At 36.2% G+C, this 27,057-nt stretch overlaps 1 long non-coding RNA gene across 4 annotated transcripts in view; it reads right to left on the reverse strand.

The window, feature by feature from the left end:
- Positions 1-27,052, reverse strand: part of LOC150097384 (uncharacterized) — a 60,849-nt gene extending 33,797 nt beyond the window's left edge. Inside the window, exon 1 of one of the 4 annotated variants that reach the window (XR_016549679.1) lies at positions 26,860-27,052. This is a non-coding gene — a long non-coding RNA (uncharacterized LOC150097384). Of the gene's footprint in view, positions 1-25,972; positions 26,325-26,351; positions 26,688-26,773 lie in introns of those variants that run through there. The other 3 variants (XR_016549678.1, XR_016549681.1, XR_016549680.1) reach the window with 3 other exon arrangements.
- Between the last annotated feature and the right edge of the window lie 5 nt (positions 27,053-27,057).

Genomic DNA, 27,057 nt, shown 5'->3' on the forward strand with positions numbered 1-27,057 from the left:
GAATCATTACTAACAGAAGAGTTGGAAATCAAAAACAGATGGAAAGAATACTGTGAGGAACTGTACAGCAGAGTGGATAAAGAAAATGTGGAGTTCTCCCACCAAGAAAATTTTGATTTGGAACCTCCTCCACTTAGGCATGAAGTTGAAAGAGCAGTTAAGCAGCTCAACAGCAATAAGGCCCCAGGTGCAAATGAAATCCCAGCAGAGTTAATTAAGGCCACAGGGGATGGAGGGATAAGAGTGTTTCATAGATTGATTACAAGGATATGGGAGACAGGATCATGGCTTAGAGACTGGAAGAAGTCAGTTTTCATACCACTACACAAGAAAGGTGATATGAAGGCATGCAAGAATTATAGAACTATTAGTTTGATATCTCATACAAGCAAAATTTTATTAAAGATCATGCTAAATAGGATTGAGGCCAAAGTTGAGGCAGAGATGCCCGAGGAATAAGCAGGTTTTAGGAAAGATAGGGGCACCAGAGATCAGATCCTTTGCCTTAGACAGATCATAGAAAAATATAAAGAATTCAGACTCCCTCTGGTAATGTGTTTCTTAGACTACTCTAAAGCTTTTGACCTGTGTTGAGCATGTAAAAATGTGGGAAGTAATGAAAAGAATGGGTTTTCCTCAACACACTATCAGGCTGATAGCCAACTTGTATAAGGAGCAAGAAGCCACAGTTGTTGGAGTTGTTGTAAGAACAGGTGCTGGATTGACTGATTGGCTTCAAGTTGGAAAAGGAGTTAGACAAGGATGTTTACTTTCTCCTCACTTGTTTAGTATATATGCAGAGGACATCATGCATGAAGCATTGGATGAGCTCAGGACAGGAATTAGGATAGGAGGTAGATTGATTAGTAATCTGAGGTACGCTGATGATACAGTACTCCTTTGTAATGACATGGAAGAACTAGGACTAATTCTTGACAAAGTTAACAAGATCAGTAATAACAGAGGACTTCAACTCAATTCCAGCAAGACAAAGATCATGGTTCTCAAAGGAAAAACAAACAGAGAAGCTCTTGAGAAACAAGTGTATCTTAATGGAGAAAGAATTGAGGAAGTCAGCAAGTTTGAGTACCTGGGATCCATTATTAATGTGAAGAATTGCTGTTCAGAAGATGTCAGAAAAAGGTTAGGAATGGCTAAAATAACAGTCAGAGACCTGTCTAAAATCTGGAAGGATGGATCTATCTCCATGGGAACAAAGTTGAGGATTTTAGATGCAGTTGTTTTTTTTCCAACAGCGGCTTATGGATGCGAGACTTGGAACCTAAAGAAGTCGGATAAGAAATGGATATTTGCTTTTGAGATGTGGTGTTACAGACGGCTGTTGAGAATATCATATACTGGAAGGCATACAAATGAATGGGTGTTAGAAAAGATTAGTAGAACTTTAAGGCTCCTTAAGGATATTGACAGAAGAAAGTTAAAATATTTTGGGCACATAGAAAGGATGGAAGGAGGACTTCTCAGAACAGTAATAGAAGGTAAAGTTCCTGGAAAAAGAGACAGGGGTAGACCATCAATGAGATGGATGGATGGCATGTGTGGAGTGACTGATCTTCAGAGAGTTGAGGCTGCCAGAAAAGCAAACAACAGGACTACATGGCGAGGCCTGGTGTGGAACATCACTGAACATCAGAGTGACCATACGGCATCTGTAGATGCCCAGTGAACATAGAGAAAGAGGTCATTAGATACTATCATCCAGAAAAAGGTGTGAAGGTGAATTCAGAACTTTTATTTTCTCATGTGTTGGAAGTGTTACAGAAGCTAGATCTCCTGAAAAAGGTTATTACTATATTAGCAGATAATACAAACTTTGGTGGAAAGAAGAGAAAGGGAAAGGATAATCTGTACTTCAAAATGCAAGAAAACACTATGAATAATTTAATTGGAATTAGTTGCCCTGCACATGTGATACATAATGCTGTGCAGACTGCTTCAAGATTGCTTACCTATCGATCTTCAGTTAATAATTAACAAGATTTACCAACATTTCCACATATAATGTGTACGAGTTGAGGAACTTCAATCATTTTGTGAATTCAAAAACACAGAGTATAAAACTGTTTTAGGTACCAGCAAGACAAGATGGCTCTCTCTTTTGCCTGCAATCCATTATTGACATGTTCCCTTCATTGATTTTCTTTCTATTGACAAATGTCCTATCGGTCTCAAAAATTTCTTTGAAAATCCACTTTCAGTTACACTCCTGCATTTCCTTACCAGCCAGTTAAAAATCTTTTAATGATACCATTAAATGTATTGAAAAGCAAGATAACAGTAACTGAAGTGAAGGATGAAACAAACAAACTGGTGGAAAGGTTAAATTGTAGGAAGGCAGAAAAGTTTCTTACTACTGGGAGAAAACAGTTGCAAGAATTAGAAAAAGGACATATAACAGTTGAAAAGTTTGAAAGCTATGCAGTAGATTTCTACTGCACCAGTATTGAATATATTCAGTAGTGGTGTACACCATTTCTCACACATCTTCAGTCTATGGATTGGATTAATTTGAAGGGAAAGGATCCTGTGACTTGGAAGAACATACAAGAAAGCTACATATTCATGCAGACAGTTCACCAAGTTGTACTGTGAATGAAGAGGACTTATTTGATGAGTTTGTATGTGTGAAAAAATATTGTGAAAGCAAATATGAAGTGTGGAGTGAACAGAAAGATCAGAGTGTCAGTGATAAATGGTGCGAAATGTTTACTCATTTTACAAAGCAGGGTATAAATTCTGGAAGTAATTTTTAAATGCCTAGTTAGTTTTTGTTTAGCACTGCCAGGAACTAATGCAGCTGTTGAACGTGTTTTTTCATTAATAAATGCGCTCTGGACAGATGGAAAAAACAGATTTAAAATTGAGACAGTAAAAGCTTTAATCATTGTAAAGACATATTTTAAGAATTTCTCTTGTGTTGAGTTCTATGATCAAATATCAAAAGAAAAAAAAATTCTTGAACTGGTCCATAAATCTGATAAATATTTTTCTAATTAAATATATTTGTGATTAATAATCCTTTTTTAAAGTGGATTTAATGTTAACGTATGTTTATAGCAGTATTTAATTTAAAGTGCAACATATATAATAGGTTTTATTTTTGGTTCTTAATTTTTAATATGTCCCGTTTTTTTACAAAATGTCCTGGGTTTTTAAAGTAAACATTTCAGAATGTCTCAGATTTTAGTAAAACATTATGGGGAACACTATCCTTGTTGGAGATCTAAATAGCAGAGTAGGAAATGATTGTCAGACATATAGAAATATTTTGGGAAAATTTGGAGAAAAGAGCAAAACTAATAATAATGGAAAATACCTGTTCGATTTCTGCTCAGGACATGGACTGGTTATTAGGAACACAATGTTCCAATATAAAAATGTGCAGATATTCAGATGGAGAGAAGCAAGGAAGCAGAATAGTCATTGGCTATGTCATTGTTAACCCAGTATTGGTGAGATGGGAAAATGTAACAAAAGTGGTAAGGTGGGGGTCTCACAGACCCACGAAAATAATGTAGTGTATTATAGAAATCCATATCTTTTTAATCAATATAAGATTATTATGTATTGTTTAAGTGTCCTGTAATTTTACAGAATAAAAATGCAGATCTACAAAATTAAATTTTTACCCCAAAATACTTAACTAATTAAACATCTTTATTTTTCAACAAAAATATACTCTTCCTAGCTTATATAATGAACGAACTAAATAAATCGGTACTTTTTAGGCACTTTGGTATTGGTTTACAAAAGGAACATATACATTATAAGAAACTAATACAATAATAAACATTTAGCTTGAGATTCCAATGATATCACTAACTAAAAATTTTAATTTTCTGCAACTGCACAGTCAGGGCACCTTGGAATTATGTGATCGAGACACATATTTTGAGCATTTTTATCAACAATAGCTTGTTTTTCTATTGTTGCCAAACAATAGAAAAAAATTTGATGGATGTCAAATTTGCCCAGTTTTCGCGGACAAATTTGACATCTATCTTTTGCACTTCTTTTTTTGTGGTGGTTCAGTCGAGCTCATGCTTGGTTCGAGTGTAAGCCAGGTATTCGATGCTATCAGGCAGCGAAATCAGCAGTCGAGGATTGCTGCTTCTTTTGTTTATGTAAGGTGTAATAAGTTGTTTACTTATTTCTTTCAGAAAGTTCATTTGTTTTATTGAAGAGTTATTATTTTTATATACGTGTTGATAGCTCCAACATTCAATAAGGAAAAAAATAAAGTCAATGGTCAGTGACGACGCGGTCAACTTACACTGTATAATGCAGACATTCCATCGACTACATCAACCCCACCTTTGGTTTAGTTGTAAAACAGAATGATCTATGGCTTAGATGTTCTCTCATCTACATTATCATCATAATGTAATATGGAAATCATAACATTTTTTTTTTTTTTTTTTTGGCACAAATGAAGCTATGGTGATATTGGGTCGAAAACCAAAAATGGTAGTCATTGGGCTTCTTTGCTTGGTATTGATGAACTCATGTGGTACTTCTCTTTTATTTTTTTTGATTGTTGCCACCATAGTTAGCTTATGATCTTCTAACATGGATTTAGCAAATGGGTAACTTGTGAACCAATTATCTAAAGTCACATTGCAATCTGTTTCAGATATAGGTGCAATCATCCTTGTTACAATTTCAGGTGTGTTTGAAACCTTGTATGGGCCTTCAGGTTGTGCACCAATGAAAACTTCCAATTTAGAAGTAATAAAAGGATTTGGAATCAATCAAAATAAATACTTTCAGGTCATACTTTGCTGGTTTGCTTGGAATGTACTGCTGGAAACTGCATCGTCCACGAAACACTTCTAACTTTTCATCAATTGTTATGTTTTCTCCTAAAGAATATACAAACTCACATACTTCATTGAACTTATCAAAAATTTCTCTAATTGGAGCCAATTTGTAGTAAGATCTTTGTTCAGTTCTAGTACTTCGATCGTCAAATCATAGATGTCTAAGAAGAAAAAAACGAAAACGAACAAGTGACACTGTACTTCTAAATAATTCAACACCGGTACCGTCCGTGGCCCATAGATCAAGATTCTGGTGACTAGACTTATAAAAAACACTAAATATAAAAATTCAAACACAGCCGTTATTTCACTCATATCAGTCTTTTGAACACTATTATTTTTGGGGTAATTTACTTGCTTTCTTTCTATTTTGTATTCTTCAAAATTAGGTCTATCATATCATCAAGAAAAAATATCTCCCAGCAATCTAAAACTGATTTTGCATTTTTTGCGTTGCCCAGAACACCAGGGGCTTGGCTAACTATGTTATGTGCTCTACTTCTTATTCGAGATCCCAACTTGTTTTTACTCCATCTTGTTTGCTTATCCTTCGCCAAGTAAAAGGCTCCCTCTATGGATTCTTCCTCTGAAGATTCTTCCTCACAGTCATGTTCTATATCAGACTTGTTGTTACTGACTAATTCTAAATCAATTTCACTATCATCATCTCTGCTAAATGGCTCCTCGTCTGTCAAAGAGTCATCTATAAGTTGACGTAACCTCTGTTCTTCCTGCTCATAACTCATCTGGTAAAAAAAATGATATTCTCAAAATATCCTCTAAATATTTACGAAAACGTATTTGCTTATAGTTGGTATATAAAAATATAGAAGACACAGTGGTGACGATAACATTTTAGTAGAATATACATGAAAACAACTTACGTTTCGGAAGTAAATATAGTCACACTTTTGGTAAGGTGGGATCTGGTGGACCCCAGCACACTTTACACCTCTGCACACTAAACTTGCTTGCACGCAACAGCCTGTCATCTATGGCGTCGAGTAGCAGGTTACAGGAGGGGAAGCTATACTGAGGCATGACTCACTGCCACGCATTGTTAAAAAGTTAGTCGATTTGAAATCTTCGGGGTCTGTGACATCCCAGCTTACTAAAGCTGGGTTAATAGTGATGTTTTCTCACTGGTGTCGGACACTCAAGTGTACAGAAGATTTGAAATTGAAAGTGATCACCATTTAGTCTTGAGCAGGGTAAAGTTGAATTTCATACCGAAAAGAAGAACATGTAAGAAAGTTTTAAAGTGAAGAAAAGTTGAGCAGCTCTCAGATGTGAACTGTAGAATAAAATACACAAACATTATTGAAGAAAAAAATGGAAGGGTTTGAGAATAGGCACCAAATTTTGGAGATCCTTCAAGCCCTGAAGAAAACGCTGATTTAGCCAGAGGATACAAGTATTATCCTTGTTGTCTACAAGGATAGAAAAATCAGAACTCCATGGCAGCCACAGGAAGTTAAAGAGGCAGTGAAGGAAAAGAATGCATATCGAAAGTTCCCGGCGATGAGTCATCTTGTGCTGTTAGAGAATACACAGACAAATGTAAGCAAGCTAAACACTGTGTAAAACTAGCTAAACAAAAGTCATGAGAAGACTGGTAGGAATATAGAAAAAAATATCAGGAAGGTGGCAAAATATTCTGGAGGCTGTTGAAAAAACTCAGAAATGGGAAAAATGGTGCTGTAAAAGTAATTGGAGATGATAAGTAATGTTTTTTTTTTTTGACCAAGAAAGTAATGCAATAAAAAATAACACAAGGTTTATGGGTCATAATGATTTAATAAACCTACTAGTTTTGCCACTTAAACTAGTGGCTTCGTCTGGGTTGGGATAAACATATAAATATACAACATGCATTAAATATGAATTATTACATCACTAAAAAAATACCGAATGTGTAGGAACCGTTACACAAGAATACAAGTAAAACAAAAACACATGGAGCACGGATGCTGGCACATGGTCAGTCATTGTTCAGCAGGTATATCCCATATAAGCAGAAAAATTAAAGTCTGTGTTTAAAGATCTAATGAGTGACTTCCAGATATCACACAAAATCATCCCTTGGTTTCTGTTTAGAGTGCCTTGTGATTGGATTACTATTGTAGGCTCTTTGATATTGTGGGAGCTGAAGTTATCTTCTGTGTACAGCAACAAAACATCTTGCAAATGTTTTAAAGGAGCACGTTAGACACATGGACGTCTACATCAAAAATATGCAACACTTAAATACAGAACTGTTATATTCCCACAATTTTTCAACTATTTGTCGTCAATGTTGTGGTGACTGTGGGAGAAATGGAACACCATGCCTCTGCTGCCTTCTCTTTTGTTACTGATGTCTCCAATATGCTCTTATCTTATAGAAATTTCTCCTAGTTTTTCTACAAAAACTAGGAGAAATTTCCATCTCACCAAGAGACATTCTAGCTAGTCTGGATACTGTATCTTTATTCACAAATTAATAACACGTATAAAACCAACAGTAATAACTTTAATGAATTAAAGGTACACATATTTTGTACTGAAAGTAACAGTACATCATCAGTGTAGAACAAACAGTTAAAGGAATGGAATACAAAGTACAGAACAATCGGTGGATTACCAATGAAAATTGTTGCCATGTGCCAGAAAATTAATATTAATAAATTATTAAATAATTCTTAAAAACTATTTCATTGATGGTTGCATAAGATAAGAATTCCCCAAACTTTTGGGAGAGAGAGTCGTTTCGATTTAAATTCGGCTGATGTAAAAGGGCTTTACAACTTTCTTTGAAAAGGCGTTTATATTTAAAACTTGCATCTGTAGAGAAGACAAGCCTTATCCCACTGGATATTATGTTTAGTGTCAATGCTATATTGTGCTAGACCAGGCTTATGAGGTTTCATGTATTCGATATAATACTGATGTTCCTTCATTCTTTTTTCCACAGAACAGCTTGTCTGTTCAAAGTATGATAAATTACATTCACACGGTATCTGGTAAACACCAGCTAATGAAAGAGTGCCAATTTGTCTTTTGTAGATGGCAACGAGTGAGAAATTTTGCTGATAGGAAAATGTGGGAATAAGATGATACTTCAAAATTCTGCCAATAGGTTCCGAGATGCCTGAAATATAAGGAATTTGAACTCTGCAGTCTGTTGAAGAATCCTGAGTTGTTGGAACATAGGAGTCAATTATCTGTTGGATTTGATTAGGGTTGTAACCATTAGACATTCTATTAACTTTTTTTTTCATAGTGAAAAGTTCTTGTTGTAAGCTTAAGGGGGAGGAGCACACTTTATATGCTCTATTAATTAAAGATTTGATAACACCGATTTTTTGAGAGATGTGATGAGCAGACTTTTGATGAATGTATCTGCCAGTAAAGGTAGGTTTTCAATAGACACTTGTTGACAAAGTACCAGAGGATGTGTGTGTAAGGAGGATGTCCAAGAATGGTAGACTACCAGCCTTTTCTTTTTCCATGGTGAACTGAATGCATGGGTGAAGGCTATTTATCTGTTGTAGGAATGTGGTAAGTTCCTCTTCAGCATCTGGCTAAATAGCAAAGACATCATCGACATAACAAAACCAAAGAGAGGGTTGGGGATGAATGGATGAGAACAAGGTATCTTCCAGATGTTTCAAAAAATAGTTTGCCAAAGGTGGAGACAGAGGGCTACCCATGGCAGTACTTTCAACTTGTTTGTAGATCTTATTTTTCCAGCTGAAATATCCTGAATGTATAACAAATTCAAAAATCTGCAATATCTGGAGGGTAATCATCATATAGTAAGTTGATTGTGTCAGCTAATGGAATATTGGTAAAAAAGGGAAACAATATCAAAACTGGCTAACAAGTCAGACTCTTTGATTCGAACATCCTTGATTTGTTCAAGAAAATGTGTAGAATTTTTGATGAATGATCTGGAATGTCCAGTAAGGGCAGTTAATGAATGTGACAAAAATTTTTAGCAATTTGATATGTGGGAGAGCTAATAAAATTCACAATGGATCTTACTGGATAACCTTCTTTATGGATTTTTGGGAGGACATATAAATGAGGAGTTCTTCCAAAATGAGTGTGCAGTTTATCCACAGCGTTTTGATCCCAACTGATAACTTAATCAAGCAACTTATTTAGTTGTTTAATTTGTGAATTTGCAGGATTGCAATTGATTTCTTGATAGGTGGAGGTATCTTGTAAAAAGCAGGTTTCTTTACTCTCATAGTCAGGCTTATCCATAACCACTACAGCTTTTCCTTTATCAGCTTTTGAAATACATATTCCATTATTTTTTCTTAATCAAGTTAGCGCATGGATTTCAGCACTCGATAAAAAGTAAATTACATGGCGGTAATTTGATTTTAAAAAGAGAGGCAGTAACTTCAAATCGCAGTTTATTAGCATCTTCGCTAGAAAGTTCTGACAGATTACATTCGATGTTATGCAAAAAATTGAGATAAGGGATGCGTTAAGGTACTACAGTAAAATCAAGGTGTTTAGCTAATGCATTAGCTAAATGCTGAAACAACAATTTCTCATTTCAGCATCAGATAAAGGGCATCCAGAAATATTAACAAACCATTTATTCGTAGGAGTGTTATCAGAGGTAATTTTTTGCTTACGGTATAACGATTCATATTTTTGCATAAGTTTGCAGGAATATTTTTCATAGGAATGGGCTCAAGATTGTTTAGACACTCGAAGAACAATATCCAGTAATTCGTCATCCAGAACAGCTGAAATTTTTCTTTAAAAAGATCCAAATTAGAATGAATGTTAAATGCTAAATATTTTTTAGTCTCTCGAAGTTGGTTCCGTATCAAGGAAAAACTTGTATGAATGTAAATTGCGTGAGTCCGAATTGTTTCTCTAAATCTAGCAAACGTAGGAATGACTTTCGTATCACGGCATTTTTTGAGAAAGGCAATCAGTGTGCGTAGCTTACCTTGTAAAACCGATAACTTTTCTAATTTTCCTGTTTGTTTAGTGAAATCTTCCCCATGAAGGATAATAAGTAATATTTAGAGGTACCTGTGGCATAATCAAAATTAATAACTTAACACATATGAAACCAACAGTTATAACTTTAATGAATTAAAGGTACAAATATTGCGTACTGAAAGTAATAGTACATCATCAGTGTAGGACAAACAGTTAAGGTAATGGAATACAAAGTACAGAACAGTCGGTGGATTACCAATGAAAATTGTTGCTATGTGCCAGAAAATTAATATTAATAAATTATTATTAAATAAGTCTTAAAAACTATTTCATTGATGGTTGCATAAGATAAGAATCTTCCAAACTTTTGTGAGAGAGAGAGACAGTCATTTCGATTCAAATTCGAAATGATTGATGTAAAGGGGTTTCGCAACTTTCTTTGAAAAGGCGTTCATATTTAAAATTGCAGCTGTGGAAAAGACAAGCTTTATCCTACTGGATATTATGTTTAGTGTCAATGTTATGTTGTGCTAGACCAGACATATGAGGTTTCATGTATTCAATATAATACTGATATTCCTTAATTCTTTTTTCCACAGAACGGCCTATTTTGTGCCTCAATTTCCATCCCTTTTATTGGTGAACTTTCGCTAACAATTGCAAATCTCCTGAAATCTCATGACATTAGAGTAGACTTCAAGCTATCGCACTATGAAATCTGTTATGCTTGCCCAAGGACATAACCCTTTCAACAAACATCATGGAGTTTATAATATTCCACGTTCTTGTGGCCTCAATTATATAGGACAAACATCGAGAAGTTTAGAAATAAGACAAAAGGAGCATATTGGAGACATCAGTAAAAAAACAGGCATGGCATTCCATTTCTCCCACACTCACCACAACATTAAATGGGATAAAAGCTTTATGCTGTACATAAAAGACAACTTCAGCTCCTGCAACATCAAAGAGGCTCCAGTGGTAATCCATTCACAAGGCACTCTAAACAGAAACCAAGAGATGATTTTGTATGACATTCGGAAATCACCCATTAGATCTTTAAACACATCAGACTTTAATTTCTCTGCTATCTATTGGACGGACCTGCTGAACAGTGACTGACTAAGTGCCAACATCCATGATCCATGTGTTTTTGTTGTATTTGTATTCTTGTGTAACGGTTCCTACACATTCAGTATTTTGAAGTGATGTAATGATTCATATTTAATGCATGTTGTATATTTATGTGTTTATCCCAACCGCGATGAAGACTAGCCTAAGTGGCGAAACTAGTAGGTTTATTAAATCATTATGACCCATAAACCCAGTGCGAGTTTTTTTTAATTTTTTTTTTAAGGAATTAGAGATGGCAAAGGTGACATGAAAACTGGAGAAAAAGATATCATTGATATATGGAGTTTTCAAAGTAATTTACTTTGACAAACAGTTAAAGTAAATTACTTTAACTGTTTGTCAAGTGTAACCCGTGCAATGACAGCACAGGGTTAAAAAAACACTCAACAGCATGCAATCAGGATTACATATCCATACTTGAAGCAGAAAAAGCCATGAAAAGATTATTCGATGTAGATGACTTTCGACCAGAAATGCTCAAGTATGGAGGTATAGAAGTGTTGTATTGGTTGTACTGCATAGTTAAGAAAGCCTGGACAGAGGGACGAATTCCCATGATTGGAAGCAGCTCTCATAGTACCCATATATAAAAAGGAAATAAAACTGAATGTAAGAATTACAGAGGTGTTTCTCTACTGAGTATTCCTTTTAAGATTTATAAAAGTTTACTTGAGAAACAGTTGAGAAGGATTGTGGAAGGGAAACTTAGTGAAGATCAAAATGGATTCAAGCTAAATAGAGGCTGTCAGGATGTGGTATTAAACCTGATATCAAAATTGGAGATGTTAATGTCAGCTCTTTGCTTTATGCGGATGATGTTATACTTCTAAATAAATCCACTACAAGTCTGCAAGATTCTCTGACTAAATTGAATAGCTGTTGTAATAGATATGGTATGAAGGTCAGCAATAAAAAGACAAAGACAATGAAAATAGGCAGAATCATTGAAAATGTCAACTGTGTTGTGAATGGAGAACCTGTGGAACAAGTAAAACATTTCAGCTACTTAGGCACAATTTTTACTGAAGATGGTAAACTAAATATAGAAATAGACAACAGAATCAGCAAAGCTGGTATCGTGGGAAGTCAATTGAATAAATTCATATGGAATAAGAAAGAAATTAGTCGGAACACTAAATTAGCTGTATACAAGACTGTGTTCAAACCAATTTTAACTTATGGATCTGAGAGCTGGGTCGGAAGTAAAACACTTGACCAAAGACTAGAGACCGCAGATATGAGAGTCCTGAGAAAGATTAGAGGCGTGAACAGATGGCATCAATGGCAATATCATATTAAAAATGAGGATATTAGAAAAGAACTTGACATTGTCAGCATCCAGGAATGCGTTAGCAGAGCTAATCTGAGATGGTATGGTCACTTAAATAGAATGGGAGAGGAAAGATTAGCAAAACAAGTGTTCTCTGCCAGGTTGGCAGGGAAACGACCCAGAGGAAGACCAAGATATAGGTGGATTGATACGGTACAAAGTGCCTTAGGCGATAGAAATATAAGATCTGATAATGTTGGAGTCTTGACAAGTAACAGACTGATTTGGAGGAAAATTGTAGATAGGAAGTTAGTAATGATGTAATTTTTTCATGTAGTACTGTCATATCCTGTACACCCCTTGAGGGTACATGGCAGGAATTTGATGATGATGATGATGATGATGAGGATATCAGATTTTCACTTTACGACAAATAATTGAAAAATTGTGGGAATAATTCTGTTGAAAGTTTATTTTTCACTTGGTTAGACTATAATAAATTTAGTTTAATCCTTTATCCAAGTGTGAGCAAACAGAGTTTGCATAGGTAGTAGTAAGGTAGATGTTGTACTACCTTACTGGGGTAAGGTATACAACACCATATTCAGTCCTGAAGATATTTTCAGGCGCAAACTTTATTTGCTCACACTTGGATAAAGGATTAAACTAAATTTATTATAACAGTTCTGTATTTAAGTTTTGTAAATACAGATCTTTGTTATATTACCATGATTTATTCACTATTTGTCGTAAAGTGAAAATCTGATCCTGACAGTCTCTATTTGCTTGAATCTAGCTTGTTCTTCAACTAAAGGCATATGACAAGGTGCCAAGAGAAAAGCTATTCAAAATGCCACAGTTATATGGTGTCAATGGGGCATTATATATATTAAGTATTACTTAGTCTTTGAGTTGTAAGTCAGCAGTTAGAATTGAAGGAAGTACAGGAAGATGATTTGATGTTAAATCTGGTGTCAGACAAGGATGTACATTATCACCTCTGTTATTCATTATCCATATGAATCACATTATGAAAGAAAGTGATATCAAACTGATAGCAAAACTGGAGATGTTGATCTCAGCTGTTTACTTTATGTGGATGATGTTTTAAATATCTAGTACAAGTCTGCAAGATTCCCTGACTAAATTGAATAACTGCTGTAACTGATTTGGTATGAAGGTCAGCAAGACAACAGACAGAAACAGTGAAAATATCAACTGCATTGTGAATCTATAAAACAAGTAAAACATTTCAGCTCCTTAGGCACAATTTTTAGTGAAGATGGTAATTTAAATATGGAAATAGACAAAAAAACTGGCCTGGTTCACCGAGTCGTTAGCATAATAGCTCTCCAGCCAAAAGGCTGCAGGTTCGAATCCAGCCATGGGCATGAATGTTTGTGATTTTCTGTGAAAATACTAGTGGTGGTGATGGGCAGTAGATGGCATTGGTGTAGATGATGGCATTCGCTGTATTTGGCGATGGAAAAGGAGAGTTGTAGAGTAGATGCCCTTCCTTTGGACTCCCTGCAGGTGTCACATAATAATAATAAATCAACAAAGCCAGTATGATAGGAAGTCAACTGAATAAACTTATATGGAATAAGAGAAATTAGCCAAAACACTAAATTAGCTGTATAAAAGACAGTGTTCAAGCCAATTTTAACTTATGGATCGGAGAGCTGGGTTAAAAATATAACACTTGACCAAAAACTAGAGATCACGTATATGAGAGTCCTAAGAAAGATTAGGGGTGTGAACAAATGCATACTGCTTGCATACTCTATGGGAGGAGTTATACTAGAGGAAGTAGGAGAGACAAGAGATCTGGGGGTTGATGATTGATAGAAACCTGAAATTTTGGGGGCATATTGTAAAGGTGGTGAAGGTAACACAGAGGATTGCTGCAATAATGACAAGGACACTGACCTGCAGAGATAATACAGTTATCATTCCGTTGTATAAGACCCTGATCAGACCACACTTGGACTACTGTTCTCAGATTTGGTCCCCAGGATTTGAAGAGGATAAATTAACTGTGGAAAGGGTACAAAGACAGATAATAAAGATGGTTTCAGGACTGTACAATGATAGTTATGAGGATTGGCTGAGGGAATGTGGACTGCAGAGTTTGGTGGATAGAAGAAAGAGAGGTGATATGATTGAGACTTTTAAACTGTTGAGAGGTGGTTACAGGGTTGACACTGGGGAGTTCTTTCGCTTGGTTGAACAACGGGAAGGAGTGATGACAAGAGGCCATCCCTGGAAGTTACGAAAGGAAACTGTGAGCAAGAGGGTGAGGAGTGGTTTCTTTGCATGGAGGGTGGTTGAACCATGGAATGCATTGCCTGATGGAGTGGTGAGAGCGAGAACGGTCAATGAGTTCAAGGAGTGGTATGATAGACTTTGTGTTTCTTAGGGGGGGGGGATCTCCCCTCGATGAGTCATGATAGACTTTGTTTCTTAGGAAGGACCTCCCACGATGAGTCTTTTGACTCCATGGAGGCCTGAATAATAATAATAATAAATGACATCAATGTAATATATTAAAAATGAGGATATTAGGAAACAACTTGACATTGTTAGCATCCAGGAATGTGTTAGTAGAACTAATCTCAGATGGTATGGTCACTTAAACTGAATGGAAGATGAAAGATTAGTAAGCAAAATCTTCTCTGCCAGGCTGGCAGGAAAAAGACCCAGAGAAAGACCAAGATATAGCTGGATTGATACAGTAAAAAGTGCCTCAGAAGACAGAAAGATAAGATCAGATAATGTTAGAGTCTTGACAGATAAGATTGATTTGGAGGAAAATTGCTGATAGAAAGTTAGAAATGAAGTAAGTTGTTCATGTAGTACTATTGTAATATCCTGTACACCCCCTTGAGGGTACATGTCAGGAATTTGATGATGACAACCGCAGTTTAAGTTGAATCTGGTCTGTTCTAAAAGCGTCATGTCCACAATTTTTCTCAGCTGATTAAACTTGCATAAATCTTACCAGGAACACCCAGTAGGGAAGTTTCTTCAATTCCCACATTCAGACTTATTTCCCTTTTTATAGATAGACAATATGACAGTTCAACTTCAATTATCTGAAATTTTACCCTCTGATCAGGCCTTCTGCATTATTAAGTGTAGCCACTATAAAACTTCTACACCTCCATATTTGAGCATTTCTGATCAAATCCTATCAACTCCAGCTGTCTTCCTATATTTCAGGTTTTTAATGACTTTTCTACTTAAAGCATTGATATGCATTTCTGCTGGCTGTTTTCTACCAACTGCTTGTTTCATTTAATAAATACTCCAGATATCTAGAATATCCTTAGTTTCCATATCACTATTAAAATGTAATTCCTTTTGCAGTACTTTTTCTTTCATTTCTAAGCTTTTACAACAGCTTGCTACTTTTCTGATATTTATTTTAAATGTTCTTACCAAAGTATTCCCACAATTATTATTTAGCTAGTTTTACAGTGCTTTGCTTTATTAGATTTTTTTCAGTATTCTCAAGAGCATATTAAATGATCAGACTTTCCAAATTCTGAAGGAAGCTGTTCCAGTTTAAGTTTAGGCAGTGTAATAATGTTTCAATGATCTTTATGAACAAGTGCTCCATGGAATCAGTGTAAAAGGTCTTAAACTAGAAGATTCTGCAGTCAATGCTGACTCCATGCTGAGTTTGACCAGACTTGTACAGTTTTTTCATATAGCAGGTTAATTCTCTTGCAGACTCTTCTCAACAGATTGTTCTATTCATCCAAAGTATGAGAGAAGACAATCTCAAGGTACATGATAAACAGCTGGAAGTGAAAGTGGAACTTTATTCTTGGTGGAAGGTAACATGGGGGTATTGTAATAGATCAATAATAATCATAAGAGGTATAATAGTATCAAAATAGAAAGTGATACTCTTAGAAACAGAACAGCTTTCGATGAGTGTGATTTTCTTTCTTGACTACTTGTATAATAACTATAACACTTTTTGTGAATGTTAATCAAGTGAGTTTTAATTTATTGTCCTACATGTTTCACCGATTTTTGCTATCGGCATCTTCAGGGAATACAATTGGTAAGCTATATGAAGGTAACAGACTAGGTTTTAACTGACAGTTCTAATTCATACAAAATTCATACAATAATATTGTGCAAGACAATGTGCGTGTCTCGTGAACATGATTTATTTGTTATGAGACATAATGTAATTGGCACGAAAAGAAACATCAAAGAAATGAACTTTCACGCCAATTACATTATGTCTCGTAACAAATTAATCATGTTCCTGAGACACGCGCATTGTCTCGCACAATACTAATTTTGTATGAATTAGAACTGTCAGTTAAAACCTAGTCTGTTACCTTCATATAGCTTACCAATTGAATTAACTGAAGATGCCGAATCGGCGCAAAAATCGGTGAAACATCTAGGATGATAAATTAAAACTCACTTGACTAACATTCAAAAAAAGTGTTATAGCTTTTTATCAGATTGAGCACAACCCACAATAAACCAAATCAACAAAATGAATTCTTTACTTAATGTAGTTACCAGCTGGGACAAGGATACCACAAAGAAAGTGCAAGTGCATTTGTTAGAGAACCTCTCTTTTCCCCTAAATCATTTGCACTAACTAATGCTCAGCCACATTTCTATCACTGCTCTTACTCATTAGGCACACAATTCAACTTTCTTGGCATAAATAAACTCATCCTTATAACCTACAGCTATTATAGTCAGTTTCAGCATTCAGTCTTTATTCACTAATATTCCACTGGCTAAACTGTTCAACTGCTGTCTCCAGCATTCCTCTACATATAATCAAACCATTTGTGTGGTTTGATGGTGGTGTAGAATTCGTGGACGTGTGGAATGAGTTTGATGGGTGAAAGGATTTATACAAGATGGATGGCCTGCATTTGAATGGATTTGGTGCGCAGAGACTGGAAAACGTATTGCTGAATGAAGTGAAAATGGATGTGCAGAACCAGGGAAACAAGAACTACCAAGGGGGAGGGAGTGGAAGTGGATATGCAGACATCAGTGAGAGAGTTGAGTGTAAGAATATATATAATGTACCCGAGCCAGTACTAAGGACAAGAAATTAGAATGGGATACTTTGAATAACTATCCCATTGGGGGTGCTTAAGGGTCAAAGCTATATAACTGAGAGAAGACCTCCACACAGCCTTTAAAGGAATGCGGAGAACCGACCAGGGCTTCTGAACTAAGGTCCAATCCTCACCTTCTCGTGGAGCACCCTGTTGGGTATCTACTTGGATACTGAACGAACGAGGATGGGCTGGCAATTTGGGATTTAGCCGACCAAATTGTATTCTTATTGGTTAAACCAAAATAAAAAATGATGGTATGACATGACAAAATTTCATGCTGGCTGGGGCATCAAAGGTTAAACAAGGTACCCTATTGTTTTCGCCAGGAAACCAGGGCAAACAGCGAAAAGTCAGCTACTGGAAAAAATCTGAAAACAAATCCCACCTCAACATCACCAAAGTTAAAGATCGATACTATCAAACATAAAAAGCCTGAACGGCAAAGAAATGGAGCTAGCTGAGGAATTAGATAAGTACCAGATCGACATAATAAGGGTGACTGAAACAAAAAAGACAAAAACTGGTGAGATCTTTCTGAGCAATAAATACAAAATGTTATATTCAAGCAATGACAATCAAGGAAAAGAAGGAGTAGCCATAGTATTCAACACAAAATACGAGGCTAATCTTCTTGAATGGCAGTCAGTCTCAAGTAGTATTATGTGGGCAAATATATGAATGGGGCACTGGACAATGAGATTTATTTTTGCCTATGGTCCCACAGAAGGTTCTACTAAGGTAGAAGTGGAGGAATTTTTTTGAGGATTTAGAAAAAGCAACTAACAATGAAAAAGGGAAAGTTGGTCCTTGTTGGGGATCTAAATAACAGAGTAAGAAATGATTGTGAGACATACAAAAATATTTTGGGAAACTTTGGAGAAAATAGCAAAGCTAAAAATAATGGCAAATACCTGTTGGATTTCTGCTCAGGACATGGACTGGTTATTACTAACACCATGTTCCAACATAAAAATGTGCACAAATTCGCATGGAGAGAAGAGGCAAGGAATAAGAAAAGTCTCACTGACTATGTTATTGTTGATAGTGATGTTTTCTCCCTGGTGCAGGACACCAGAGTGTACAGAGGATTTGAAATTGGAAGTGATCACTATTTAGTCCTGAGCAGGATGAAACTGAATTTCATATTGAAAAGAATAACATGCAAGAAAGTTTTAAAGCAAATAAAAGTTGAGTAACTTTCAGATGTGAACCGTAGACTAAAATACACAAAGATTATTGAAGAAAAAATGAAAGAGTTTGAGAACAGGAATTAAACCTTGGAGATTCAGTGGCAAACTTTGAAGAAAACATCGATTGATTCTGCCAGAGAGGCATGTGGTGAGGTTGTCTGTAAGGATAAAAAAATCAGAACTCCCTGATGGACACAGGTTGTAAAAGAGGCAGTGAAGGAAAAGAAGAAAGCATATCAAAAGTTCCTGGCAAATAAGTCAGCTTGTGCTATTAGAGAATACAGAGACAAATGCAAGAATGCTAAACACTGTGTAAAACTAGCTAAACAAAGTCATGGGAGGACTTTGGCAAGAATATAGAAAATAAATATCAAGAAGGTGGCAAAATATTCTGGAGGTTCTTGAAGAAGTTTAGGAATGGAAGAAAGAGTGCTGTAAAAATAGTTAGAGATGATAAAGGTGACATGAAAACAGGAGAAAAAAAATCCTTGAATTATGGAGTAATTACTTTGATAAACTGCTAAATGAAACAGTGATGACAGCACTGTGGTAAAAAAACACTGACCAGGAATGCAGTCAGGAATACATATCCATACTTGAAGTAGAAAAAGCCATGAAAGGCTTGAAATGTGGAAAGGCAGCAGGAGTAGATGATATTCAACCAGAAATGCTGAAGTATGGTGGTATAAGTCTTACAGTGGCTGCACTGCATAGTTCAGAAAGCCTGGACAGAGGAACGAATTCCAGATGATTGGAGTAGAGCTCTCATAGTCCAGATATATAAAAAAGGAAATAAAACTGAATGCGAGAATTACAGAGGTATTTCCCTACTGAGTGTTTCTGGTAAGATATATGTAAGTATACTTGAGAAACGGTTGAGATGAACTGTGGAAGAAAAGCTTGGTGAAGAACACGCTGGATTCAGGCCAAATAGAGGCTGTCAGTATCAGATCTTCACTTTACGACAAATAGTTGAGAAAGCATGGGAATATAACAGAGATCTGTATTTAAGTTTTGTCGATTTGGAAAAGGCATATGACAAGGTGCAAAGAGAGAAGCTATTCAATACGCTACAGTTATATGGTGTCAATGAGGCATTATATCAAGCAATACTTAGTCTTCATTTGTTGTAAGTCAGCAGTTAGGATTGAAGGAAGTACAGGAAGATGGTTTAATGTTAAATCTAGTGTGAGACAAGGATGTACATTATCCCCCCCCTCTGTTATTCATTATCTATATGGATCACATTATGAAGGAAAGTGGTATTAAACATGATATCAAAAGTGGAGATATTAATGCTCTTTGCTTTATGCAGTTGATGTTATACTTCAAAATAAATCCGCTATAAGTCTGCAAGATTCTCTGACTAAATTGAATAGCTGTTGTAATAGATATGGTATGAAGGTCAGCAATAAAAAGACAAAGACAATGAAAATAGGCAGAATCATTGAAAATGTCAACTGTGTTGTGAATGATGATGATGATGCAAAGTTAGGTAGGGCAATAGTGAATGCAGAAGATGTCAAAATCTTGCTGGAAGACTTGGATAGATTGGAGTTCTGGGCTAAGGAGAATGAATGTCAATTTAATGTGACAAAATGTAAGGTTATGCATTTCGGAGTGAAAAGATTAGCAGCAGTATACCACATTGGTGAAACTGTACTCCATGAGATTGATGAGGCCTGGGACTTGGGAGTGTTGGTGGATTAGGAGATGAAGTTTATTGGGTACATTGCAAAAGTAGCTAAATCAGCTCATCAACTTACTTGGTTGTTGAAAAATACTTTGACGAGCAGAGACAAGCAAGTTATTGTATCTCTGTACCGAGCCTTGATAAGACCTCATCTCGACTACTGTGCCCAGATTTGGTCATCGAGGTTTCTTCTTGATGGGGAGGAGGTGGAGAGGATCCAGATGCCAGTGATCCAGATGATAGCAGGTCTATGGAATGAACCTTATGAGAACAGGATGAAGATTTGTGGGTTGCAGAAATTAGTTAATAGGCAGAAAAGGGGAGATATGATTGAGACATTCAAATTGTTAAAGGGTTTCTATAGGATTAATTCAGAGGTTATTTTTGAGATCAGGACTGGTGGTGGGAGAACTAGGGGACATCTATGGAAGCTGGGCAAGAGTGTGGTTAGCAAGGGTGTTAAAGCTGGGTTCTTTGCTTTTAGAGTGGTAAATGAGTGGAATAAGCTGCCAGAGTCTGTTGTGGGTGCTATGACAGTGAACGAGTTCAAGGCAAGGTATGATAGATACTGTGAGAATGTCGAATAGTTGTGGACATGATTTAGGGTCTCCCTCGATGAGTCTAAGGACTCCCTGGAGTCGCCTGTAATAGTAATAATAATAATATGATTTCAAACATCACCTGGTGTGAGACCACCACTCACAATTATTGGAACAGGATTTCCAGACTATGTAAAAATAAATATTAAAAAAAAAATTACAAATTGATAAAAATAGAAGAAAAAAAAATCCTTAAGCCACACATGGTACAAAATGTATTATATGTGTGCAAATAATCTTTTGGAGAGGAAAAAAAAAAAAAAAAAAATTGAAATCAAAGATACTGCCATAGAATCCTCTCTCAAGCCTTTCTTAGCAAATTCCTATCTTAATATCTAAGTCTCAATTGCCTCCATACAACATCCACCATTATTTTGGGCATATCTGCTACTTGGTTACATCCAGAAGTTGCTCTACTTTCATTCTTTACCAAATCTGCCAATCTTATCAATCTTGCCAATCTTATCAATCTTACCAACTCTATCTGGTATACCTGATGTCTGTATGTCGAAAAGGCTATTGTTTTCTGAGAGGCACAGAGTGAAAAAGTTAATGTAGCAAATTATCAGTCTACCTGTGAAACAGGACAGTACACATCAGCATACTGTACGGCAGGAGGAAGATGGATATGAGGTTGAAGATGTGGTTGCAGCAGCACAAGGTAATGGAATGCATAAAGGTGAGGATGAGACAGGTAGGAATGGAAACACAGTCACGATCAGGAAAACAGGAGTGAACAAACCAAAGAGGTGTAGTACAGCAGCTAGAATAGAGAATGTTGGTCCTGGTAGAATGGCTTCAAACACACATACAAAAATGTAAGGAGTATTCAAAACAAGAGAGCCGAGTTTGTTGCATTGATTGAGGTGGTATGCCCAAAAGTAATTCAAATAAGTGAAACTTGGTTGTCTGAGAAGGATGTGATGGCCGAAATAGAATTAAAAGGATATATAATTTTCCGGAAGGATAGAGATGTGTAAAGAGGGGAGTGTCGTTAATAATTGCAGAGGAATTTGTATCTGCAAAAGTGTGTAAGTTGATAGTGCATGCAGAGATTTTGAATCTGTGGTGAAGTTGAAATAAACAGGCTAGTATATCTGATAGGATGCTGTTATAGGCCAGGGAATGCAGAGAATATTGATTGTGAAATGTTTAGACAAATTAGTTGGGCATATAAAAAGAAGGTGAATCTGATGGGAGACTTTAATTACAGGAATTTAGACTGGAAGGAGGAGATAATGTATGGGACCAAGGAGAGCAAGTTTGTGGAATTCCTGAGAGATAAGTATCTTAAGCAGCACTTGAATGAAGCAACTAGAGGCTTTTATGTTTTGGATTTGGTGATAACTTCAAAAGATGTAGTTATTAATGAAGTATTGACACTGCCACCAGTTGGTAAGAGTGATCATGAGGTACTTGTTTGGGAAGTGATGAAACAAGAAAAGGTCACTGCCAAAAATGGATACATGTGGAAGTATAAAGCCGGTGATTATAGGAAGCTCTGTAGTCAGTTAGCCTCAGTACGTTGGGTAGCTGAGCTGAGCTTTATGCTCAGCTCATCTACCCAACAAGATGTTGACAATGCATGGAAACTCACAAGGCAGTATCCGAAAAAAAGCAATGTATGACTGCATACCAAGGGTTGTAAATAGAGTAGGAGTGAAATGGATGAACAGTGAAATCAAGCAAGCTGTGCGGGAAAAGAAAATGTTATGGAGGAGGTACAAGAGGTGGTGATCAGATCCATGAAGAGTACAAAGTGCAGGCTAGAAAGGTGACAAGCATGGTAAAGAAAGGAAGGTGCAATATGAGAGGAGATTGGCTGGTCAGGCCAAGTTTAACTGAAGGGAATTTTTCCACTACATGGAAATCAAGAGGAAGAATAATTGTGGCAGATTAACATTGGTGGATAGTCATGGCAGTATGTTAGGAAAAATTTGCTGCTTTATAAAGTGCTATCTCCCACAAGGGGGAAAGATATAGACCATCGGATCTGTTTAGGTTAGGGGAGTGAAGTAATGTTTCACATGTTTCTTTGTACAGCCGTTTCATTAGGAACCGACTTTTGTGAATGACTTTTGTCTTGTTCCACTTAACTCTAAGTCTGGTGTTGATGGCATGTTCTGTAATTCCAGACTGTTCGAGTTCAAGGTACTGGATGTACGATTAGTGTTCTTCTAACCGGACCTGAGCAGATCTTCCTGTTTGTCCAAAATATGATAATCCACACGAGCAGGGAATCTGGGTAGACACCTAGATAGCTGAGATGTGGGAGCTCGTCCTTTGGAGACATTAGGAAAGTGGAGATTTTTCTGACGGGTCAAAAAGCCACACAGATATTTAGCGGTTTTAGCACCTTAGCTATGCATTCACTAACCCCTTGTACATAGGGGATAGGTATACATGTAGGTTCTTCTGTACTTGAAGAGGATGCTGGAGCATGACTACTTAAAGCTCTTTTTTATGAAGGACTTCTTATAGCCATTGGATATAAAGGAGGAATTAATATACTGTAATTCTTTTTGTAAAAAGTTCTTCTGAAGAACAAAAGGAGTGGGCTCTATGAACTAGTGTTTTTATAGTACCTGCCTTTTGGCTGGGATGGTGATGTGATTCAGCATGGATGTACTGGCCTGTATGGGTCTCTTTCCTATAGACTGTGAATTGTAGATAACCATCTGGTTGGCGAAGAATCAAGAGGTCTAGAAATGCTAACTGCTTATTTACTTCTACTTCTAGGGTGAACTGGATCCTTGGATGAAGTGCATTAATTTGTGAGAGAAACAGTTGTAGTTCTTCTGAGGTGCCCTTCCATGGCAAAAATGTCATCCACATATCTGAACCAAATGTTAGGTCTGGGTGTAATGTTGTCAAAGATATGCTGTTCGAAATGCTCCATGAAGTAGTTGGCAATAGCAGGAGATATTGGATTACCCATTGCTGTCCCTTCGATTTGTTGATATAACTGGTTTTTGAAGGAAAAATAACAGGACTTTATTACAAATTCAAATAATTTGACAATGTCTGGAGGAAATTCTTGGTGTAGTAATTCTATGCTGTCTGCCAACGCAACATTCGTAAATAGTGAAACAACATCTAGACTAATCATAATCTCCAAATTGTCTAGATGATCGGAAATTTTATTTCTGAAGTCCACAGAATTTTTTATATATGTAGCAGTTCTTCTAGTTGAAGAAGTGAGTAAATTTGACAGAAATTTTGATATTTTGTAAGTGGGACAACCTATATCTACAACCGGTCTTAATGGAATTCCTGGCTTATGTACTTTTGTACCATTTCTTATGGCTTATGTAAATGAAAACACGAAAGAGGTCTTTAGTGTTTTCATTTTATCTTCATCCAATATCGATATTTTTTCTATTAAGGGCATTAAGCTTTTTTATTTGACTACCGGTAGGATCTGAAGTGAGGGGGCCTATAAGTCGAATAGTCGCAGAGTAACAGTGATATTTTTCTCTCGTATTCTCTTCTGTCTTGGATGACTACAGCCTTCCCTTTGTCAGCTTTCATAATAATTAGGTTCTTGTTATTTTTTTGCGAATTCAGTGCTTTTTGTCCAGCATACGATAGGTTCGGCCGCAGAGGCTTGGCGTTATAAAGAATTTTTGCACACTCGAATCTTGTTCTGTTAGCTGTTTTTTGGGGTAAGGATCGAATACCTCTGTCTATAATAAGGGAGAATCATATAGTGATATTCTTAGACTTTGCAAAAGCATTTGATAGGTTACCACATAAGTTGGTATACAAGCTGCAGAGGATGGGAATAGATAGTCTATTGGTTAGATAAATCGGAGATTGGCTCTGAGTGATCCCAGCAGGTTGTGTATGATGGAGCAGTGTCTTAAAAAAGGTTAACCAATGACGTGCCTTCTTGGGTCCCCTGCTGTTTAACTTGGTTGTAAACGATATATCATGTGGACTGACTGAGGATCTTCAGTTATTTGCTGATGATGCAAAGTTGAGAAGAATTACAAGTAGCACTGCTGATGTTAAATCCCTTCAGGAAGATTTGAATAGACTTTTTATTTGGACAAAAGAGTGGGGATGTAATTCTAATATGAATAAGTGCAAGGAATTGTATTTTGGAGTGCAGAAATATAAGGCTGTGTACTATATCAATGGTGCTGTATTGCAGCAAGTGGATGAGATTAAGAGATTTGGGAGCGATTGTTGACAGTAGACTGAAGTTTAGACAGCATGTTGCTAGTGTTGCAAAGGCTGCACATTGTAGTGCTGCTATGATAAGAAGTACTTTAACATGTAAGGATAAGGAAGCGGTTATGTCGCTGTATAAGGCACTGGTCAGACCACACTTAGACTATTGTGCTCAGATCTGGTCACCTATGTGATGTGGAGACATTGGAGAGTTCAGAGACGAGTGACTAAGGCAATATCAGGAGTTTGGAATGCTGGCTATGGAAAGAGGTTGAAGAAATGTGGATTGCAGAATTTGGTTGATAGGAGGAAGAGAGGTGATATGATAAAGACATTTAAGTTAGCAAGAGGATTTTATCAGATTAATGCAGAGGGAATTATAAAAAGAATAGAAGGTGAGAGGGGAAGAACCAGAAGTCATTTCTGGAAGTTATGTAAAAGTGTGGTAAAGAAGGGTGCGAGGAGTAGATTTTTTACATGGAGAATTGTCAGTGAATGAATGGAATGCATTATCAGAATATGTTGTTAATGTAAGGAGTGTTAAGGATTTTAAGATTCTATATGATAAATATGTTGTTAGTTGAATGAACCTCCCACGATGAATCTGCTGACTCTATGGAGAGTGTAATAAAAATAATTTAACAGGTGGACACATACAAGAATCTGCTCATCCATCTAAATAATATCAATAACTGAAGAAATCAAAAGCTTCTTAATAGCACAAGTTGTTTGCTCTAATCCCCAAGATCAAAGAAATTATGTAGTAAAATTTCTACATATTTCCCCCGACACACACCAAAAAAATTATGTAGTTTTTTTTTTGATGGGAGGAGCTAAAGCTATTTTAGCTTTAGCTCCCCCCCCCACCAAAAAAAAAAAAAATCTAGCATATCATTAATACATAGAAGCCTTTTCCTAAGAACTCCAACCCTGTGTGTAGAGTCACAATGCTGGAATTTTAAATAATTTCAAAGAAGCTGAAAAAAATAACTTGGTGCCTACTTTCTTTCCTGTCAAACTTTCTTCTGTGTTATCTTAGATCAAGAATAAATAGCTTCCTCTTTCCATCCCCGTTGTTCATCAGGTTTCTTGCATCTTCCCTCATATTTTGGACAAATAGGTCTCGGTTGAGAAGAGACCAAAGACATCAATCTTACATTCTCTATTTAAAAAAAAAAAAAAAGAAGTGTGGTCTAGTCCAGCATATAGTTGAAACTGTCCACAGAATCTTTTGGTTAAAGACCTGCTTTTAGATTGACGCAGTTTTAAATTTGAGCACTTAATCAAAGAGAATGCCAAAGCACTACTATCCTGCTCGAACTACCATTTCCTTACCAAAAGTTTGGGAAAGTATGATCCTTAAATGCAAATAATTTCTTACATATTTTCAGAAATACTGATTAGTCAGTTACTTCCGTCTAGCTCCACTCATTAGGAACTGTGCTCATGGTGAAACCAAGCAGCATCTAGTGAGGAACACTGCTAATTTTCTTACACATTTCTTCAGCACTTTTGTAATATCACTGCAATGTACAAATTCAGCTCCTGCAGCTGAAACGTATATAACATCTAGTCACCACAGCATCCGGATTAATAGATTTCCTGCCTTTAACACTCCCTCAAGAATATTCTTGCAAGGTCATTCTTTCATTTACTTGCTACCTTCCGAAAGGACTTATTTAGATGTTTGCCGGTCTCGTGAGGAGGCGAAAGGATTTTTCCAGATAGCAAATTGGATTGATTGATGTACAATATTATTGACCTTATTAAATAACGGTACAGAATAAAATAATGCAATTTTACCTGCTACTAACACGTCTAAATAACCCACGACAATAAACTTGCCCAGATGTAACACACTTCTAAATACAAAACATTCAGCGACCTACCTCACAAACCATTTTCATTTCTCTATCGCTATTCGTTTATAGTTTCGAGATTACATCACGTATTCTCCATTTGTTGATATTATCAGCACATTCTATATATCCAATAAGAAAAAGTTTCTTTTTAATTTCCAAGTATGGTATATTTATCGTTTATTCAAAATGTTAGTCCAATAATTTTGCTAATTAGCGCTTTTAGAG

The sequence above is a fragment of the Typopeltis vanoorti genome, chromosome 17 (genome assembly GCF_054136105.1).
Source record: "Typopeltis vanoorti isolate ZY-2024b chromosome 17, IOZ_Tvanoo_1.0, whole genome shotgun sequence".
Lineage (NCBI taxonomy): Eukaryota > Metazoa > Arthropoda > Arachnida > Uropygi > Thelyphonidae > Typopeltis > Typopeltis vanoorti.